This window comes from Phoca vitulina, unplaced genomic scaffold (assembly GCF_004348235.1).
Source record: "Phoca vitulina isolate PV1807 unplaced genomic scaffold, GSC_HSeal_1.0 scaffold2, whole genome shotgun sequence".
In the NCBI taxonomy this organism is placed as follows: domain Eukaryota; kingdom Metazoa; phylum Chordata; class Mammalia; order Carnivora; family Phocidae; genus Phoca; species Phoca vitulina.
This window is the reverse complement of record NW_022589705.1, coordinates 74,764,382-74,785,955: the sequence shown is the minus strand read 5'-3', so window position 1 is coordinate 74,785,955 and position 21,574 is coordinate 74,764,382.

Genomic DNA, 21,574 nt, shown 5'->3' with positions numbered 1-21,574 from the left:
TGTGTACCGATGCTGTCGCGATGTGCCTCCAAGGGCTGGGGGGCAGTTGCTTTGCCCATCTCCCTTTTCTTTGCAGTCATGCATGATCTCTGACCTCTGCAACCCCAACTCCACCCAGCACCTTAAACCCTCACGCCCCTACATCCTGCTTCTCAGCAGCCCTGAGTCCTAAACACTCATTTTTTGAAATGCCTCTGCCATGGTCCTCCTCTTTCCATCCCCACTACCTAGCCCCCCAAAACAGCCAGAGCTGCGTCAGTCCCCACCCCGCCCCATGGCCATTCAGTGCCCTGGCCACACTGGGTGCAGTGCACCCCCATACTGGACACTCTGCTACCCAAGCATGCCTGCCAGCCCTTCCCAGTCCAGCTCAAATGGGCCTTGCACTCCTATTCGACCTCATCCTGGACCCCTGGGTATTTGGGGAGGCAGGCTTAGATCACTTGCCCTCTCCTACCTTGGCCCTTTCTAGTCTGCCCACCAGAAGGAGCAACTTACGGGTCTGCATCATATCTCCTCCCCATGCACTGAAAACTCAGTAAGAACAGACGATGGCAGTACAGAGAAGTGGAAGGGACTATGAAGGGACCAAATCTTGCCCAAGTCACAAAGTTTGCAGAAAAAGAAGCAGTGGAACTGGATCTTGACAGGTGGATTGGAGTTCACTGGGAAGGTGAAGAGAACACAGAGTATTTGGGCAGAGAAAATTGTTTCTGCAAAAGCATGGAGAAGAGGGATGATTAAGGGGTTCAGGGCTTGATGAGCCATCCAGGATGTGGGAGGTATGGCTGAGGATGAGCCCAGTGTTGGCAGAGTTGACTTTTCATGGAAGGTGACATGGGAGGAGGAGAGCACTCAGTTAGTAGCCCTCAGAAACAAGCTGGTTGTCCTCCCCTACCCAGGGAGATCTGGGGCTGGGGTTGGAGGGGGGACTGGGTCCAGCTCAAGTGGCCAATACCTCTCCTTGAGAGCCTTTGCAGCAGGTTGGCAACTTGTCCCCACTCCCATCAAAACAGGTCTCCAAAACACCAGCTCTGCATCCCTCAGCCCAGAACTAACTTACTCACTACTTACCCATCTAGTCTGAATGCTCAGCCTGAAAAGTTACAGCCCTATAACTCCTTCAGCTCTAGTTCCCATTGTTCCCTCTGAATCCCAGAGCTCTATTAGACCAGCCTCCTCACAGCTCCCCAGACTCATCTGGGTGTGCTCCTACCTTGGTCCTCTGCCAGCCCAGAGTGCCTCTTCCCCCCACTTCCAAACCCCACCAGCCCTTTAAACACTACACCACCCTGAAAAAGGCAGTACCTGAGTGCGGAGAGAAAGATGAGCTTTGACATCAGAGGGTCCTCAATTTCAATGCTGCCTCTGACATGTACAAAGCCATGTGGTCTTAAGTCAATCATTTCACTTCTCTAAGTCTCTGTTCTATCATCTATAATATGCAGACGGCATTGCCTGCCACACAACAAGACATAAAAACAAGAGAAAGCACAAGACTGTCCCTGGATCCTAGCAGTCATGCAATAAAATTAAGCTCAGCCTCCAGCAAGGCTATCATACGTCCTTCTTCCTCAAGGAAGCCCTCCTTGATTTCTCCAGCCAGTCCCCATTGATGATCTCTACCTCAGGAAACTGAACCACTGCTTAGTATGAGCCTATTTCATCTCCCCAGTGAGTCTCTAAGGATCACCAGGAAGTCACTTTTATTCCCCATGGGCCTAGCCCATCATTCACTTTGTCTATGAAATGAGGGACTGAGTTAGACTTGGCAGAAAGTAGGCTGTTTGTGCATAAGAAGGGCATGATCCAAGAGGCTGAGGTCCTCTTCCAAGAGATTCTCCCCCAGCCAGGGTGAAAGGGCAGATCTGTGGGTTAGAGGGTAGTCTCTTATAGCCAGCCCAACCTGAAGGTTCTAGAAGCCTGTGCTTCCAGTAGGTATTCCCTACCTGTCCTAGCTTGGAAAGGTGAGAGAAGAAAGGTTTAGATGAGCGAGGAGGGTATCCTTCCTTCCCTTCCCTCGAAGTTCATCCATTCTGAGCTTGGTCTGGGGTCTGAGGTCAGGCCAGGGACTTGGCTCTTGGACAAGACTGGGGTTGGGTCCTACGCTTGTGGCCACATAAACACAAAGGCAAATGGGCTGTGGTTTAAGGATGAGAACACTGTCATGGGAATGGGGACACACACAGAGTGGGGTGGGGGCAGGGCAGTAGGCTGAAGAGTTATGGAGGAAGAGTGGCTATAAGCTCCAACCCACCTGTACTCGTTTCCTAGGCCTTTCGTCACAAAGCACCACAGACTGGGTGGCTTCAACAGAAACCTATTCTCTCACAGTCCGGAGCCTGGAAGTCCGATATCAAGGTGTCTGCAGGGTCGGTTCCTTCTGGGGGCTGAGGCAAAGTCTGTTCGAGGCCTCTCTCCCAGCTTCTGGTGGGTTGCTGGCCACCTTTGACATTCCTTGGCTTATAGAAGCATCACCCCCATCTCTGCCTTCATCTTCACATGGCATTCTCCCTCTGTGTGTGTCTGTCTCTGTGTCCACATTTTTTCATAAGGACATCAGCCATATTGGATTTTAAGGCCATTCTAACGACTTCATTTTAGCTTGATGACCTCTGTAAAGACCCTATTTCCAAATAAGGTCACATTCTGAGGTTCTAGAGGTTAGGACTTCAGCATACCTCTTTGGGGGGAACACAACCCACACCGCCACCCCACCAGCCCCACCTCACCTCTAAGCACTAGCGGGGCGAGGCCAAGGAGAATGTTCAGTATGTACTGGACTCGGGCATCTCCTTGGTGATGTGGGCCTGGATGGAACCCAGCACATTCCACGTCGCTTCTTCCTCCCACCTGCCTATTCCTCACCACCACCAAAATCTAAGATGGTAACAGGCAATTCTCAGTCACAGAAAGAGTCATAGGAGGCTTGACTCCCGCCTCCCACTCCTCACACTGACTTGACTCTGGCCCTTGTCCCTCTCTGGGCCTCAGCTGAAAAACAGGTATGTGGCAATTAGGTATGAGGAGCATTGCAGGAAGTAACCTGTGACTAATCACTGGTCTAAAGCTCGTGAGTGATGTGCTATTTTCATCAATCAGAACGGATTCCAGTTTGTTCCTATATAAGATCAGTTCCAGTCACTTGAATTCACATTGCCTTCCTGAGTAGGAAAGAAAGGGACGGGGTTATGTGGAGTGCAGTGGGAATTTTGCATAACCCAAGGTCATCTTATCTATGACCCACGGGAGCATGTGAACATCATGGGCTGCACATAAACAGAGCTGTCGGGCTGGGTGATGTCAAACCCCTTCCCAAGCTAACGTGCTGGCTCTAACGTCCTGGCTTACTGGCCACTGGGGTGCTGACCTCATGATTCTACCACCAGCCTCCAGTGCCTCCGCTGAGGATCCTTCGTTTCCGTTCTACACTAACCTCAGCATGACCGCTGACGTTTGTAGGAAGGGATCTCCATCACGGGTCGTTAGAACTTCTTTTTCTACCTTACAACTTCCCCCACCAGCCCTGGCTCTGACCCCAGTGCCACACCAGGCTCAACCATTCTGTCCTTCCGTGCAAGCACTGTAACCACAGACAGACAGCCACCAGGCTGGTCCTGAGTCTGCTCTTCTCCTATTCTTCTAGCTGACTCTGATTTCCCGAAGTCCCTGGCCAATCAGCAATCTGTCTACTTTCCTCTTAAAATGCGCCTCACTCTCCTGGGTGCTAGACATGATGGTCAAGGTGGTCAGGGTCCAGATTATCACCTCTCTTGACTCAAAACTTCTACCGCTATTAATGCAATGTAGGATTATATAAACTTGTCTATTTTCTTCTCTTTTCCATATATAGAAATTTTTTTCAGATTATAAAAGCATGCATGATCATTGTAGACAATGAGATCCCACCATGCAGGCATAATAACTATTAATATTCAGAAATAATTCCTTTCAGGCTCTTCCGTGAATATTTTTAAATAAAATCTGAATGAAGGTGTACCTACAGTTTTGTATTCTTTTTTCATTTTACATAAATCATAAGCCTTTTCCCCCATGTCATCAAGTTGGATACACTACTTAATCGCTTTATCATTATCTACTTAACCATGACCCTGATATTGGATCTTTAAGTTGTTTGCAATTAATTATCCTCTACTATAAATTGTACTGTGATGTAGACGCCTGAACATAAGTGTTTTCCAAATTGCCTATTTCCTTAAAAGAAAGACATTCCAAGAAGTGAAATTACTGGGTCAAAGGTCCAGTAATTTTAAAGGTCCATTTTCATTTTAAAAAGTTAGGGGCTTTTTTTCTGATTGTGGAAGTAATTCACTGTGGATGATTCAGAAATGCAGAAAGGCACAAGCAAATCCTAAGAAGGAAAGGCACCAGCCACCTCTGCGTGGGGGAGAAGGTGGAGCTGAAAACAGGAGAGCTGACTGAAGGCCCAGGGCACAGAGGATCCTCCTTCCCCCATCCTTAGAGAAATGGGAGCTTGTTCTCAGGAGACAACAAAGCAGAGGTGCAGGGGGAGACACCATGCAGAGTGCAGGGTGGGAGTAGCATAAAGGACACAGGGGAATTGAATGGAAGTTTACATACTCAACGGTGAGACCCTCTTTCCCCCCACAGCTGGCTCCCAGAATGCTGGTTCTAGATGAGGCTATAAAAAGAGAACCTGATTTAGACTGCAGGCCCTGGAAGGCTGCCTTGAGGAAGTGAGCCTCAGCACCCGAAAGGTGAGGAGGGATGCTCAGGGAAGAGATGGGGAGAGCATCCCAGGCAGAGGGAACAGCATTCTCCAGGCTCTGAAAGAAGGGGGCTTGATATATTATTCATTGCTCAGGACTTTTTTTATATGATCTGCAAGTTCCTTTCCAGAAAAAAAAAAAGTTTTATATATTCAATTGCATTGTATGAAAGTGCCCAATGCAAGGCACCTGCACTAACATTATTAAAAATTTTTAATTCCTCTGTTAATTATTAATCAGAAAAAAAATATGATATCACCTTTTAACACATAAGCCCTGATTACTGGTGAGGCTGGACATTTTAAAACTACTTCTTCAGCACTTATGTTTCTTCTGTGGATTTTCTTTGCCCATTCTTCTCTCGGGTTTTGGTGTTTTCTGATCAGTTTGTTTAAGCTCTTTATTGAGAGAGGATATCAACTCTTTATCGGGCATGTTGGTTATAAAAAATTTCCTTAGTGTGTTATTTTGTCCTTTCTAATCTCTATGTAGTCAAATTTATCAATTTCTTTCTGTATAATAATTTCAAGTTTATACTGTTTCCCTTCTCTAGAATTATTTTTCAGCTTCTAATGTTTGACCTGTCTGGAACATAATAGGAGACAAATAAATAATTGTTGAATAATATAAAGAATGAACAAATAAATTAATTTTAGCATATAAGGTGAGGTGCTAACTTTTTTCCCCCACTAACTAATGATTCCAGCAGCACTTACTGAATGATCCTTCCTACACTAATTTGTGATACCAGCTTGACCATACACTACATTTGTATACATGAAACAATCCATTTCTGGACTACCTAAAATGTCATTCCATTGATTTATTAATTTATATGATACTAACACTCTTTGCATTAGTGTAGCTTTGTAACACATTCTAAAATCTGGTAGAATACCTTCTTTTCTTATTTTTTTACTTCTCTTCAGAATCCTGAAATCCATGTATAAATTCTCTAGGCAGCTGTTTGGAAGATCATCTCAGTGGAATCTGACAGACCCATAAGAAAAGACCTAAAGATGTGGTCAGTAAGGGTTGCCGAAGGAAACAGACTACTCCATGGCCGTGAGATGAAGAGCAGTCAGAAAGCCCCACCCATTCACTCTGAGCATCCCAGATTTTTTTGGTGACCCTTCCTTAATATGAGCACACAGCCAAGAATGCCAAGCATTCGAGGAAAACACCTTATATGAAAGAGTCTGAAACAAACCACTGAGTGCCCAGCCCAATGGACAATATAGGACCACACAGGTGGAAATTTTCAGAACACAGGAGACAAAGAGATGAGCCTACAAGTCTGCAGAGAGATAACAGAGTTCTATATGTGGTCTCAAGAATCAAAATAGCATCACACTTTGCAACAACACTGGAAGCTACAGGACGATGGATGTCTTCAAAGTTCTGAGGCAAGTGAGGAAAGAAAATTCAACCTGGAATTCTATACCCAGGCCAACGACTGATTTAGGTAGACTATACACTCTGCAATTGTTTTAATAGCATGATTCCTTGAAGGTTTGAACAAACTTGCCTTTAAAGCCAGTTGGACTCGATGTCTTTTTTTTTTTTTTTTTTTTTTTTGCCTTCACTTATTATTTTTTTATTTTAATTCCAGTACAGTTAACATACAGGTGTGCAGTAGAGTGATTCAACACTTCCATACATCACCCAGTGCTCATCCCAATAAGTGCCCTCCTTAATCCCATTCCCCTATTTCACCCGTCCCCCCACCCCCCCTCCCCTCTGGTAACCTTCTGTTTGTTCTCTATAGTTGAGTCTGTTTCTTGATTTGTCATTCCCTCTCTCTTTTTTTTCTTCTGCTCATCTGTTTTCTTAAATTCCACATGTCATTGAAATCATATGGTATTTGTCTTTGACTGACTTATTTTGCTTAGCATTAGACCCTCTAGATCCATCTATCATTGCAAATGGCAAAATTTCATTCCTTTTATGGCTGAATAATATTCCATTTTATATTTATACCACTTCTTGATCCATTCATCTGTCAATGGACACTTGGGCTGCCTCCATAATTTGGCTATTGTAAATAATGCTGCAATAAACATAGGAGTGCATGTATCCCTTTGAGTTAGTGTTTTTGCACTTTTTGGATAAATACCCAGTAGTGAAATTACTTGTTCAGAGGGTAGTTCTATTTTTAACTTTTTGAGGAACATCCATACTCTTTTCCACAGTAGCTGCACCAGTTTGCATTCTCACCAACTGTGCACGAAGCTTCCTTTTTCTCCACATCCTCCCCAACTCTTACATCTTTAGTCTTTGATTTTAGCCATTCTGATGGGTGTGAGGTGGTATCTCATTGTAGTTTTGGTTTGCATTTCCCTGATGATGAGTGATGTTGAGCATCTTTTCATGTGTCTGTTGGCCATCTGTATGTCATTTTTGGAGAAATGTCCATTCATGTCTTCTGCCCATTTTTTAATTGGATTATTTGCTTTTTTGGTGTTGAGTTGTATAAGTTCTTTATATATTTTGGATACTAACCCTTTATCAGATATGTCATTTGTAAATATCTTTTCTCATTCAGTAGGTTGCTTTTGAGTGTTGTTGTTTCCTTCATTGTGCAGAAGTTTTTCATTTTTATGTAGTCCCAATAGTTTATTTTTGTTTTTATTTCCCTTGCCTCAGGAGACAAATCTAGAAAAATGTTGCTACAGCCGACGTCAGAGAAATTACTGCCTGTGCTCTCTTTTAGGATTTTTATGGTCTTGGATCTCACATTTAGGTCTTTAACCTATTTTGAGTTTATTTTTGTGTATAGTGTAAGAAAGTAGGCCAGTTTCATTCATTTGCGTGTAGCTGTCCAGTTTTCCCAACAACATTTGTTGAAGAGACTGTCTTCTTCCCATTAGATATTCTTCCCTGCTTTGTCAAAGATTAATTGATCATATAATTGTGGGTTTATTTCTGGGTTTTCTATTCTGTTCGATTGATTTATGTGTCTATTTTTGTGCCAGGATCATACTGTTTTGATTATATTACTTTGTAATATAACTTGAAGTCTGGAATTGTGATATCTCCATCTTTGCTTTCTTTTTTTAAGATTACTTCAGCTATTTGGGGTCTTTTGTTGTTCCATACAAATTTTAGGATTGTTTGTTGAGGTTCTTTGAAAAACACTGTTGGTATTTTGATAGGGATTGCTCATGCAATCTGTAGATTGCTTTGGGTAGTATAGACATTTTAACAATATGTGTCCTTCCAATCCATGAGCATGAGATTTCTTTCCATTACTTTGTGTCATCTTCAATTTCTCTCATCAATGTTTTATAGTTTTCAGAATACAGGTCTTTCACTTCTTTGGTTAGCTTTATTCCTAGGTATCTTATTATTTTTGGTGCAATTGTAAATGGGAGGGTTTTCTTAATTTCTCTTTCTACTGCTTCATTATTAGTGTATAGAAATACAAAACATTTCTAAACATTGGTTTTGTATCTGTGACTTTACTGAATTCGTTTATCAGTTCTAATAGATTTTTGGTGGTCTTTCATCTTTTTTTTTTTTTTTAGATTTATTTATTTATTTATTTGACAGAGAGAGACACAGAGAGAGAGGGAACATAAGCAGGGGGAGTGGGAGAGGGAGAAGCAGGCTCCCCGCCAAGCAGGGAGCCTGAAGCGGGGCTTGATGCCAGGGCCCTGGGATCATGACCTAAGCTGAAGGCAGACGCTTAACGACTGAGCCACCCAGGGGCCCCAGGTTTTCTTTTTTTTAAGATTTTATTTATTTATGTATGTATGTATTTATTTATTTATTTGAGAGAGAGAGAGCACAAGCAGGGGGAGTGGCAGGCAGAGGGAGAAGCAAACTCACCACTGAGCAAGGAGCCCAATGTGGGCCTCGATCCCAGGACCCTGGGATCACGAACTGAGCCGAAGGCAGATGCCTAACTGAATGAGCCACCCAGGCACCCCCAGGTTTTCTATATATAGTCATGTCATCTGCAAATAGTGAAAGCTTTACTTCTTCCTTACCAGTTTGGATGCCTTTTATTTCTTTTTCTTGTCTAATTACTGTGTCTAGGACTTCCGGTGCTATTTTGAATCAAAGTGGTGAGAGTGGACATCCATGTCTTGTTCCTGTCCTTAGGGGAAAAGCTCTCAGTTTTTCCCCATTGAGTATGATGTTCGCTGTGGGTTTTTCATATATAGCCTTTATTATGTTGAGGTATTTTCCTTCTAAATCTACTTTGTTGAAGATTTTTATCACGAACAGACATTGCACTTTGTCAAATGTTTTTTCTGCATCTATTGAAATGACCATATGGTTTTTATCCTTTCTCTCATTGATGTGATGTATCACATTGATTGATTTGCAAATATTGAACCACCCTTGAAGTCCAGGAATAAATCCCACTTGCTCAATGGTGAATGATTTTTTCAATGTATTGTGGGATTCAGTTTGCTAGTATTTTGTTGAGGATTTTTATATCTATGTTCATCAGAGATATTGGCCTATAGTTATCTTTTTTTGTGGTGTCTTTATCTGATTTTGGTATTAGGGTGATATTGGCCTCATAGAAGGAATTGGAAGTTGTCCTTCCTCTTCTATTTTTTGGAACAGTTGAGAAGAATAAGTAACTCTTCTTTCAATGCCTTTTTATGTCATTCTTTAAATTTTTTTTTTACTGTCTCCAGCAACTATTTGCCTACTCAGATTACCTTCTTCATGAATCTTAGTACTTTATATTTTCCCACAAAAAAAGAAAAAGAGAAAAGAAAATGCTATTTGAATTAGGTGCTTGGGCAGCCTTAGGTAATCATGCCATCTATTTTCACTTTGCTTACACTTCAACTAAAAGCCCTAAATAAGATTGTTCCTTGGCTTCTTTGTGTGCCATGTGGAGAAATTTTGTATCAGAGTTATACTAGTTTGGTGGGCTGCCACTAAGCTATTACTAACCATGAGCTTATGTAATTGGGAATTTGGGCAATAAAAGTGACACATCTGAAATCTACAACAGCAAAATGTCAGCATGTCCACTTCAGCCCATTATGCCAACTGACAAGAACCATCCTCTTAAATCTGGATTCTCATCCAGAGTATTAGCCACTCTTCGCTTTGATAAATCCGATTTATCCTTCATCTGGTAAGTCTGAGAGTTTAATACAATTAAGTGGCTTTCCCTGGTGCAGTCAACATTTCTTCCTGGGTCTGTATGTTTAGGGTCTTTGTTAAGTGCAAAGTACTATTTCTAAAAGACCATACCCCTTGCTCCACCCCACTCTACAGGAGGGAAGGCAGCACAGAACAGCAAAGTATCACAGAGAATCTGAGGGTATGGGAGACCTGATTACCTAGGCCATGTCCTGAGCTCAGAGAATCTCAATCAGCCCAGCTTGGCTGTGACCCAGAGGATCTCTAAGAGCAGAAACAGAAACTCAAGGGTTGGGGGATGGTGGATTTTTACAAGGGGAATGAGGGACAGACATGGAAAGTCAAGTTCAGCACAGGACCCATAAAGCTTCTCAAGACCAGATGCCCAGGCATTAGGTTAGGACTACAGGTGCCCAACCCAAGCTTTAGCTATAGGAAAAATCATTCTCAGCCTTACAGCAGTCAGTCCCTGCAAAGAACAAAACACAGTATGGCAGGGAGCCCAGGTAGCTTCCCGTGATTGGCTTGAAAGAGGCCCCCAGAGGAACTGAGAGATAAGAGCAGGTTGTATCTGAGCCAGACATACCTAGAGTAGAGACAATGAGGGGACAAGCCTAGAACACCAACCCATCAGTAACATCAGTAGAAGTTTTGACACTATTTCCAAGTGAGATTATACATACAATTGTGCTTTAGCATGTCTGTCAAAAACATTCAAAATTTACATCTTTGAAACATACCACAAATGTAATATACAATTATTTACTATCTAATAAGCAAGAGCCTCAAGAAGTAAAAGTAGCCCGGGATTTTCAACTCCTGAAAAGATTTGAAAAGAGAAACCTGGACTAAGGATTTAAATAATCTGAGTTTCTAGGTCTCCTCCACTAGACCATGAGATCCCTGAGGGCCTGTACTATGCATCTACAAAACCCGCAATCAGGAAATTCCCACAAAAAGTATACATTTTCTGAACCAGAAAAAAATGACTTCATTAAGGTTTATAGAATTTAATTGAACTGAACTCAGAGATTCTGACAGGGCACAGCAGGAACACTTTCAAAAGAGTAAAGTCCATGAGCTTATCTGCAATATATGAAGAAGTAGAGAGCAAGAGATTTACAACCAATTTAAGAGAACTCCAAGATATTGCATGAAGGCAGGTAAATGTCACAAAAGGAAAGGAAAGGAAGCTACATCCATGGAGCATGGGGCAGAGGTAGGGGGAAATGGGGCAGAGATCTAGGCAGATAAGAGAAGTTCAGCCACCTCTGAACAGGCAACCAAACCCTTCCCAGTGTGGAAGGAGCCCTAGGAGAAACTGAAGACTGGGTCTACCTCCCATCATGGAAGCTGAAGTGAAGAGAAAACACTTTTTCCCTGGAACCTAGCAACCAGAGACCATAATTTAAGCTCAGTCAATCAGATGTTTCTGCCCAGGACCCTCCTGGAAGGGTTGCCTAGACACAGGACAGGTAGAGATGAGCCCAGTGGTATGATGATGTCTTAGTCAGTGTGGGCTGCTATAACGAAAATACCATAAACTAGGTAGCTTAAACAATTGTTTATTTCTCACAGTTCTGGAGGCCAGCAAGTCAGAGGTCAGAGGGCCAGCCTACTCTTTAATAATGATATGGGAACAGGAGACAAGGTTTTGGGCCCAATTGTGGCAGAGTTGGAACTGAGACTCCTGATAAAGCCAATAGTATCTCTCTCAATCTCTCTCTCTCAGCCCTGGTGCTAGTAGCGGGGGATAATGCCTCCCTTGAGATTTAGTAACCACAAACCTGTTCTCACACAAGTATGGAGTTCAATTTCTGCTCTTTGTGACAGCCAGATACCCCAAGCTCAGAAATTAACATGATGAGTAGTCTTTAACCAATATGAGCCTTAGGGCACCCGGAAGAAACTGAAAGTCACTCTTGAGGGATGTTTCCTCAAGCAAAGCCACATGGAAATCCCATAGAAAAAGCCCCACTATATATGAACACACAATCCAAAATTACAAAACACACAAGAAAATAATGCACTATGAATTAGAATAAGCAAAACAACATACAAAAGAATATGACCCCCCAAAACTTCGAGTCATTGAACCATTGGATAGGTTCAACAGATTGAATTGTGATAGATTGAATTATTGGCCCCAGTACTTTATCCCTCCTTGCATCTACACCCTTGCAATGGCCTTATCAAAGGCAGAGTGTACTTTTACACCCCTTAACTTAGAGCTTAAGTAGATGCCTTGTTTTGACCAATGGCATGTGGAGGAAGTAACCATGGATCAGTTCCCAGACTAAGCCTTAAGCAGCCTCATATATTTCTGTTTGTCCTTTTGTGTCTCTTCAATCATCATGAGAAACTCCTCCCTTCAGTGGCTGTTGCCCTTTCAGCCAGGGCCCTGAATAAACACTCTAGAAGCAAAGCTGCCCCAGCTGACCACAGATCTTCAGTGAGAAGTGGAGCCATGCCAGCCACCACAGTGTTAAGCAGAGGCACCCAGTTGAGCCTAGCCTCGCTCTGCAGAGCTGTCCCAGCCAATCAACAGATGCATAAGAAGGCCACTAAGTTTTGGGGTGATAACTTACACAATATTATAGGTAAGTTATACAAATAAATATGTTTAAAATGATTAAGAAAAAAAACAAAAAGAAATAAAAAGTGAGCAAAAAAGATAATGTTAAGAAATTAAGGTCCACACATTTTAAAGAACTAAATCAAACTTACAGAACAATTTTTAGAAGTTATTGAAATTTAAAACTAATGGAGAATTGTGCTTCTACTCACAAAGAATCAACTGCTATGAAAAAACCCCTCCCATTATAAACAACTAGAAAACTCAAATAAAATATATGAATAACTCCTTTGGACTTTGAGCAAGAGACAGTAAAGGATTATCATCCCTGAGAGAAAGGAAATAACAAGGTGAGCACTATGATTGCCCCAGTTCACTGTGTGGAAACAGTTTTCAGGCTTCAGAGCAGAGAAGCAGGTCAGATGGAGACCAACAGTCTTGCTGAATTGAAGAGAAAGAGACCAGAGTTAAGGGAAGCCAAGACAGGTAGGCTGTCTAGGGCAGAGTACCACAGAAGATGGAGCTTCACAGAGAAAGAACTCCAGAGATCCTCAGAAGGGTCCTTTGAGTCCATGGTGAGTCCATGCATCCTATGAAGACAAGTCAAGAATCACTGGAAAACTCTAAGCTGAACAAATCCTGGAAACCTCCACAGGTCTGGGAACAGTTCACGTTTCCACCTACCAGATTGGAGAGACCACATAAATCATGAGGCAATGAAAAAATTCCCACCAAGGGCATTGCATAGTAGTGGATTTACATTTGCTGCACACTAAAGGGTCCTCTGGACCCACCCTAACAAAACTTAAAGGTAAGCTTCACAGGGATCTAACTAATCCCAAGTAATTTAGTTGTATGGTAGAACAATTTGAACTTTGTTTAAAGGAATACAATTCAATAAGAATTACCAGGCATGCAAAGAAGCATGAAAATGTAACCAATAACTGGGAGAACTTTTAATAAATAGAAACAGCCCCAATAATTATAGAATGAAAGAATTACCCAAAAAAGTGAGTTAAAAGAGTTATTTTATATATAAAGTCACTCTTGAGGGATGTTTAAATATATATATATAAAGTTATGCTCAAGGATAAAATATATATATATAAAGTTATGCTCAAGGATATAAAGGAAGGAGCACCTGGGTGGCTCAGTCGTTAAGCGTCTGCCTTCGGCTCAGGTCATGATCCCAGGGTGCTGGGATCGAGTCCTGCATCAGGCACCCTGCTCAGTAGGAAGCCTGCTTCTCCCTCTCCCACTCCCTGCTTGTGTTCCCTCTCTCGCTGTGTCTCTCTCTATCAAATAAATAAAAGAAAAAAATCTTAAAAAAAAAAAAAAGGATATAAAGGAAAACATGAACATACTGAAGACAACAATGGAAAAAAATTTTTTTTAAGATTTTGGTTTTTTATTATTTATTTGAGGGAGAGAGAGTGAGAGACCATGAGAGGGGGGAGGGTCGGAAGGAGAAGCAGACTCCCTGCTGAGCAGGGAGCCTGATGCGGAACTCGATCCTGGGATGCCAGGATCATGACCTGAGCTGAAGGCATCCCTGGAAAATATTTTTTAAAGATCAAAATGGAACTTATATAGAAAAAATGCAAATCTGAAATTTTTTAATACACTGGATGAGATTTACACAGATTAGACATTGTAGTAAAAATTATGAGTAAAACTGGAGACATACCAAGAGAAACTATTCAAAATGAAGTACAAAAGAAACACTGGAAAAAAAAAATTGAGCAGAGTCCCACCACCTATGGGATAATATCAAGTAGTCTAACAAAGAAGTGGGAAAATACTAGAAGTAGAAAGAAAGGAGACAGAAAAAATATTGAAGGAAAAAAATGACCAAAAAAATTGAAGTTGATGAAAGCCATAAACATCTCAATGAAAAAGCACAATGAAACACAAGAAGAATAAATATAATTACACCAAGGTACATCAAAATCAAATAGTTGAAAACCAGAGATACAGAGAAAATCTTAATAGTATCCACAACTTTTTTTAAAAAGCATTACATGTAAAAGAACAAAAGAGGAGAGAAAATTTCTCATCAAAAACTAAGCAAGCCAAAGAGAAATGGAACAATATTTTTAAAGTTAAAAAAAAATATCAGTGTACTCCTTAGTCCCCATCACTTATTTTACCCATTGAGAAGTACACTTATCATGATGGGGAAAGAGAGAGAGAGAGAAAAGGGAATTGGTTTGGGGAAGGTATGCAGGTCCATTTCAACTGAATCAAGAAATTGTTATATTTTTTTAATTATCTACAATACATAAGTATTAACATTTGTTAAATACTGGGAATGGATTCCCGGGCACTCTACTATCCTATATATTTCTAAATGTTTGAAATGTTTCCTAATAAAGAATGATAAGTAATAATAAATAAAAACAAAACAACAACAATAAAAAGAACTATTAATCTAGAACTCTAAACTAAGGGAAAATAGATTTTGAAAATGAAAGTAAGACTTCCAGTTTCCAGTTCAGCATATTAGGAATTCAGAAGCCACCATTCCATCCTAACAACAAGTAAAAAGCTGAACAAACTGAAAAACCAACAACTTTCCTTGGATCTGTAAGAGAATTGAGGTCACAAGACAAACTGCTGCTCCCAAAAAAGAAAGGCCAAGAGGTTAATATAGAAAATCACAACAGGGGACGCCTGGGTGGCTCAGTCAGTTAAGCGGCTGCCTTCAGCCCAGGTCATGATCCCAGGCTCCTGGGATCGAGTCCCACATCGGGCTCCTTGCTCAGCAGGGAGCCTGCTTCTCCCTCTCTCTCCCTCTGCTTGTGCTCTCTCTGTCAAATAAATAAAATCTTTAAAAAGAAAAAGAAAAAGAAAAAGAAAATCACAACAGATGAGACCCACCCACTGAGACCTCTGACAGAACCAGTGCCAGGGTAGGAAAACTTAAACAATAATTGACAAATTCCTAGAAACTCAGTATGGACAAGTCTGAGTCCAAAATTCCAGGGGGACAGAGTCATGGGGTGGGAAGGTCTCCACACTTCTGTGAGTTTTAACTTCAAGGGCTCAACTAAGTTCTCACAGTGAATATCAGAGAAAAATCCCCTGATGCTTCCTGCAATGGGAGGGGAAAGTAGCCGTTTTGAAATACATCAGAGAGTTCTGTTCTGAATAAGGTCTGCTCTCAGAGAAACTACTAAACCAGAACCTAATCTACCGGCATTTTATGGGAGCCAAACTGATCTGGAGGAAGAAAAATACTCAACCCTAGCCCCCTCTAGCCAACTTGTCCCACCTAATGGGGAGGAGGGGAGGTGTAGACATAGCTGAGAAGCACTGAAGTTCACAATCCAGAAACACGGCTCTAAGAGACTGAGACTAATCATAAGACTATAGAACACTTCCCCTGCACCCACACCTTACTGCACACCACCACATTACTAAAGCCCTACTCATAGCAGCTCCTTTTATCCGGTACATCATGACCAGCTATCAAGAGAAAAATCACAACGCATACTGAAAAGCAAAAACACAGTTTGAAAAAAAAACAGAGCAAATACCAGAACCAGACATGGATATGACAAGATTTGTCAGCCTAGGAATTTAAAACAACTATGAATAATATTCTAAGGACTCTAATGGATAAAGTAGGATACAAGAATAGGTGGATAATGTAAGCAGAGAGACAGAAATTCTAAGAACGAATCAGAAAGAAAACTAGAGATCAAAAACACTGTAACCGAAATGAAAAATGCCTTTGACGGGCTTATTAGTAGACTGGACACAGCTGAGGAAAGAATCTCTGAGCTTGAAGATATCTCAATAGAAACTTCCAAAATTAAAAACAAAATGAAAAAAGACTGAAAAAAAAAAGAAAAAAACAGAAGAGAATATCCAATAACTATGGGACTACTACAAAGGTGTAATATACACATAATGGGAATACTAGAAGAAGAAAGAAAGGAACACAAGAAATATGTGAAGAAATAATGACTCAGAATTTCCCCAAATTAATCAGACACCAAGCCATGGATCTAGGAGTCTCAGAGAACATGAAGCAAGATAAATACCCCTCTCCAAAAAAAAACCACTCAAACCTTTATTTTTTGATTTCCTGCAATTTGAATATGATACGACTATCATATTCAAATTGCAGGAAATCAAAAAATAAAGAAAAAATCCTGAAGGAAGTTAGAGTAAAAAAACACTTTACCTATAGAGGAACAAAGCTTAGAATTATATCCAATTTTTTTCTCAGAAAGAAGAGAATGGGGTGAGATATTTAAAGAGTCAAGAGGAAAAAGTCACCAACCAAAAATAAAGAAGAAATACTTTCTCTGACAAACAAAAGTTGAGGAAATTGTTTACCAGTATACGTGCCATGAAAGAAATGTTGAAAGAAGTTCTTTAGAGAGAAGGAAAATTATATATGTCAGAAATTCATAAAGAAAGAAATCAGAGAAGGAATAAGTAAAGATAAAATAAAAAACCTTTATTTTTTTCTATTTTTATTTGATCTAACAGGTTTGTTCAAAAACATTAATAGCAAATATCTATTCGTGTGTGTGTGTGTGTGTGTGTGTGTGTTTATATAAGTGAAATGGACAGTGGGAAAGAACTGGGATTATTTCATTATCATAAGCTATTCGCACTACCTGTGAAGTGGTATAATATCATAGGAAAGTGGATTTGGATTAGTTGATATTGATATTGATAGGAAAAGAATAAGACTGTCTTTGTTCACAGATGACATGATTATCTATGTAGAAAATCCAAAAGAATCAACCAAAGAAACTCCTAGAACTAACAGGCAATATAGCAAGGTTGCCAGGATACAAGTTTAAAATACAACAATCACTTTCCTATATACCAGCAATGAACAATTGGAATTTGAAATTAAAAACACCATACCATTTACATTAGCACCCCCCCAAATTATATATTTAGGTATAAATCTAAAAAATATGTACAAGATCTATGTGAGGAAAACTACAAAACTCTGATGAAAGAAATCAAAGAATTAAATAAATGGAGAGATATTCCATGTTCATGAATAGGAAGACTCAATGGTATCAAGATGTCAGTTCTTCCCAACTTGATCTATAGATTAAATGCAATCCAAATCAAAATCCTAACAAGTTATTTTGTGGATACCAACAAACCAGACATAAAGTTTATAGGTAGAGGCAAAATACCCAGAAGAGCCAACATAATATTGAAAGAGAAGAACAAAGTTGGAAGACTGACACTACCCAACTTCAAGACTTACTATAACGCTGTAGGAATCAAGACAAGGTGGTATTGGAGAAAGAATAGAAAAGTAGATCAGTGAAACAGAATAGGGAGCCCAGAAATAGACCCATATAATATTGTCAATCCTTGAAAAGGGAGCAAAGGCAATACAATAGAGAAAGGATAGCCTTTTCAACAAATGTAGTTCCATCAATTGGACATCCACATGCAAAAAAAAAAAATGAATCTAGACACAGATCTTAAACTCTTCACAAGAATAAGCTCAAAATGGATCATAGATCTAAATATAAGATGCAAAATAAAACTCCTAGAAGATAACACAGGAGAAACTCTAGATAACATTGGGTTTGGCAATGACTATTTTTTTATTAACATATAATGTGTTATTTGTTTCAGGGGTACAGGTCTGTGATTCATCAGTCTTACACAATTCATAGTGCTCACCATAGCACATACCCTCCCCAGTGTCCATCACCCAGCCACCCCATCCCTCAGCCACCCCATCCCTTCCACCCTCCTCCACTCCAGGAACCCTCAGTTTGTTTCCTGAGATTACGAGTCTTTTATGGTTTGTCTCCCTCTCTGGTTTCGTCTTGTTTCATTTTTCCCTCCCTTCCCCTATGATCCTCTGTCTTGTTCTCAAATTCCTCATATCAGTGAGATCATATAATTGTCTTTCTCTGACTGACTTATTTTGCTTAGCATAATACCCTCTAGTTCCATCCACGTCGTTGCAAATGGCAAGATTTCATTTTTTTGATGGCTGCATAATATTCCATTGTATATATATACACCACATCTTCTTTATCCATTCATCTGTTGATGGACATCTAGGCTCTTCCCATAGTTTGGCTATTGTGGACATTGCTGCTATAAACATTGGGGTGCATGTACCCCTTTGGATCACTACATTTGTATCTTTGGGGTAAATACCCAGTAGTGCAATTGCTGGGTCATAGGGTAGCTCTATTTTCAACTTTTTGAGGAACCTCCATACTGTTTTTCAGAGTGGCTTGGCAATGACTTTTTAAATAAACACCAAAGGCACATCCATAAAAGAAGTAATTAAAAAGCTAGACTTTATTAAAATTAACAATTTCTCCTCTGTGAAAGACATGGTCAAGAGAATGAAAAGACAAGCCCCAGACTGCGAAAAACTATTCACAAAAGACATCTTATAAAGAACTGTTATCCAAAATATACAAAGAACTCTTAAAACTAAGTGATAAGAAATCAACAAACCAATTTAAAAATTGGCCAAAGACCTTACCAGACATCTCACCAAAGAAGATACATAGATGGCAAATAAACATGCCACATCAGATGTCTTAGGGAAATTAAAATGAGATACCACTACACACCTATTAGAATCCCCAAAGTCCAGAACACTAACCACCAAATGTTGGTGAGAATATGGAGTAACAAAGGCTCTCATTCATTGCTGGTGGAAATGCAAAATAGTACAGCCACTTTGGAAGACAGTTTGGTGGTTTCTTATAAAACTAGATATACTCTTACTATATGACCCTGCAATTGTGGTCCTTAGTATCTACCCACATTTGAAATTTCATTTCTACATAAAAACCTGTACGTAGGGGCGCCTGGGTGGCTCAGTCATTAAGCGTCTGCCTTCGACTCAGGTCATGATCCCAGGGTCCTGGGATCGAGCCCCGCATCGGGCTCCCTGCTCGGTGGGAAGCCTGCTTCTCCCTCTCCCACCCCCTCTGCTTGTGTTCCCTCTCTCGCTGTGTCTCTCTCTGTCAAATAAATAAATAAAATCTTTAAAAAAAAAAAAAAACCTGTACATAGATGGTTATAGCTTTATTCATAATTGCCAAAACTTGGAGACAGCTAAGATGTCCTTCAATAGGTAAATAGATAAATAAACTGTGGTACATCCAAATAATAGAATATCATTCAGCACTAAAAAGAAACAAGTTATTAAGCCATGAAAAGAGATGGATGAAACTTAAATGCATACTACTTAGTAAAATAAGTCAATCTGAAAAGATTACATACTGTATGATTTCAACCATATGATATTCTGGAAGAGGTAAAACTATGAAGATAATAAAAACAACAGTGGTTGCCAGGAATTAGGAGGGAGAGAGGGATGAATAACCCTGAAGAGCAAAGATGAATAACTAACAGATGATTTTAGGGCAATGAAACTATTCTGTATGATACTACATGTCCTTATACAGTTGTCAAAACCCATAGAATATACAACACCAAGAGTGAACGCTAACATAAACTATAGACTTTGGGTGATAATGATGTATCAGTGCAGTTTCATCAATTATAACAAATGTACCACTCTGGTGCCACATGTTGATAGTGGGAGAGGTTTGGGGGTGGGGGCAGGAAACAGGAAGTATATGGGAACTCTCTGTACTTCCTGCTTAATTTTGCTGTGAACCTAAAACTGCTGTAAAAATATATTTTTTTGTAAGTAAAAAGGATGGAAAAAATATACCATGCAAATACTAACAGATAGTTGAGTAGCTATACTAATGTCAGACAAGATAGACTTTGAAACAAGGAATATAACCAGGGATAAGAAGGCATCTCATAATGTAGAGGCACCAATTCAAGAAGATCTATCAATCCTAAATGGATATGCATGCACTTAGTAAGAGTCTCAAAATACATGAAGCAAAACTGATAGAACTAAAGGAAGAAATAGATAAATCTGTAATTATAGCTAAAGATTTCAATCCCCTTCTTTCAGTAAATCTGATAGAAAAAATAGACCAAAAAATTTATTAAGGATATAAAAGCCTTTAACAATACTATCAACTGGAGTGCTTGGGTGGCTCAGTCAGTTAAGCATCTGACTTCAGCTCAGGTCATGATCTCGGAGGTCCTGGGGTCAAGCCCCGCATTGGGCTCCCTGCTCAGGTCTGTTTCTCCCTCTCCCTCTGCCCCTGCCCTGCTCATGTGCTCTCTCTCTCTCAAACAAATAAATTCTTAAAAAAATACTATCAACCAATTTGACCCAATTGACGTTTATACAACTTTCCACCTAACAAGAACAGAATACACACTTTTTGAGTTCACATGAAACATCATTAAGACAGATCATATTTGGGGCTATAAAACCAATCTGAATTAATTTTAAAGAATTGAAATCATCCAAAATATGTTCTCTTCACAGTGGAATTAAACTTGAAATCAACAATAGAAAGATACCTGGACAGGGCGCCTGGGTGGCTCAGTTGTTAAGCATCTGCCTTCAGCTCAGGTCATGATCCCAGGGTCCTGGGATCGAGCCCCGCATCGGGCTCCCTGCTCGGTGGGAAGCCTGCTTCTCCCTCTCCCACTCCCCCTGCTTGTGTTCCCTCTCTCTGTGTCTCTTTCTGTCAAATAAATAAATAAAATCTTTAAGAAAAAAAAAAAAAGAAAGATACCTGGAAAAAAAACAAAATATTTGGAAAATAACACACTTATAAATAAGCCTGGAGTAAAAAAAGTCACAAGGAAAATTAGAAAATATTTTAAATTGAACGACAATGAAAACACAACATAAAATTTTATGATGCAGCTCAATGGTGCTTAGATAGAAATAGATAGATGTAAATGCTTCTATTAGAAAAGGAAAAGTTCTAAAATTAATCATCTAAGCTTCTACTTTAGAGAGCTAGAAAAAAGACCAAAGTGAATCTAAATTTAAAAAAAAAAAATAATGACAAAGATAAGAACAGAAGTCCACAAAACTAGAGAATAGATGAACAATAGTCAATGAAACCAAGTTGGTTCTTTAACAAAACATATAAGATTGATAAACAACCAGCAAGATTGATCAAAGAAAGACACAAATCACAAATATAAAATATGAAAGAGTGGTCACCGCTATAGATTCTACAAACATTAAAAGAATGATAAAGAAATATTATGAACA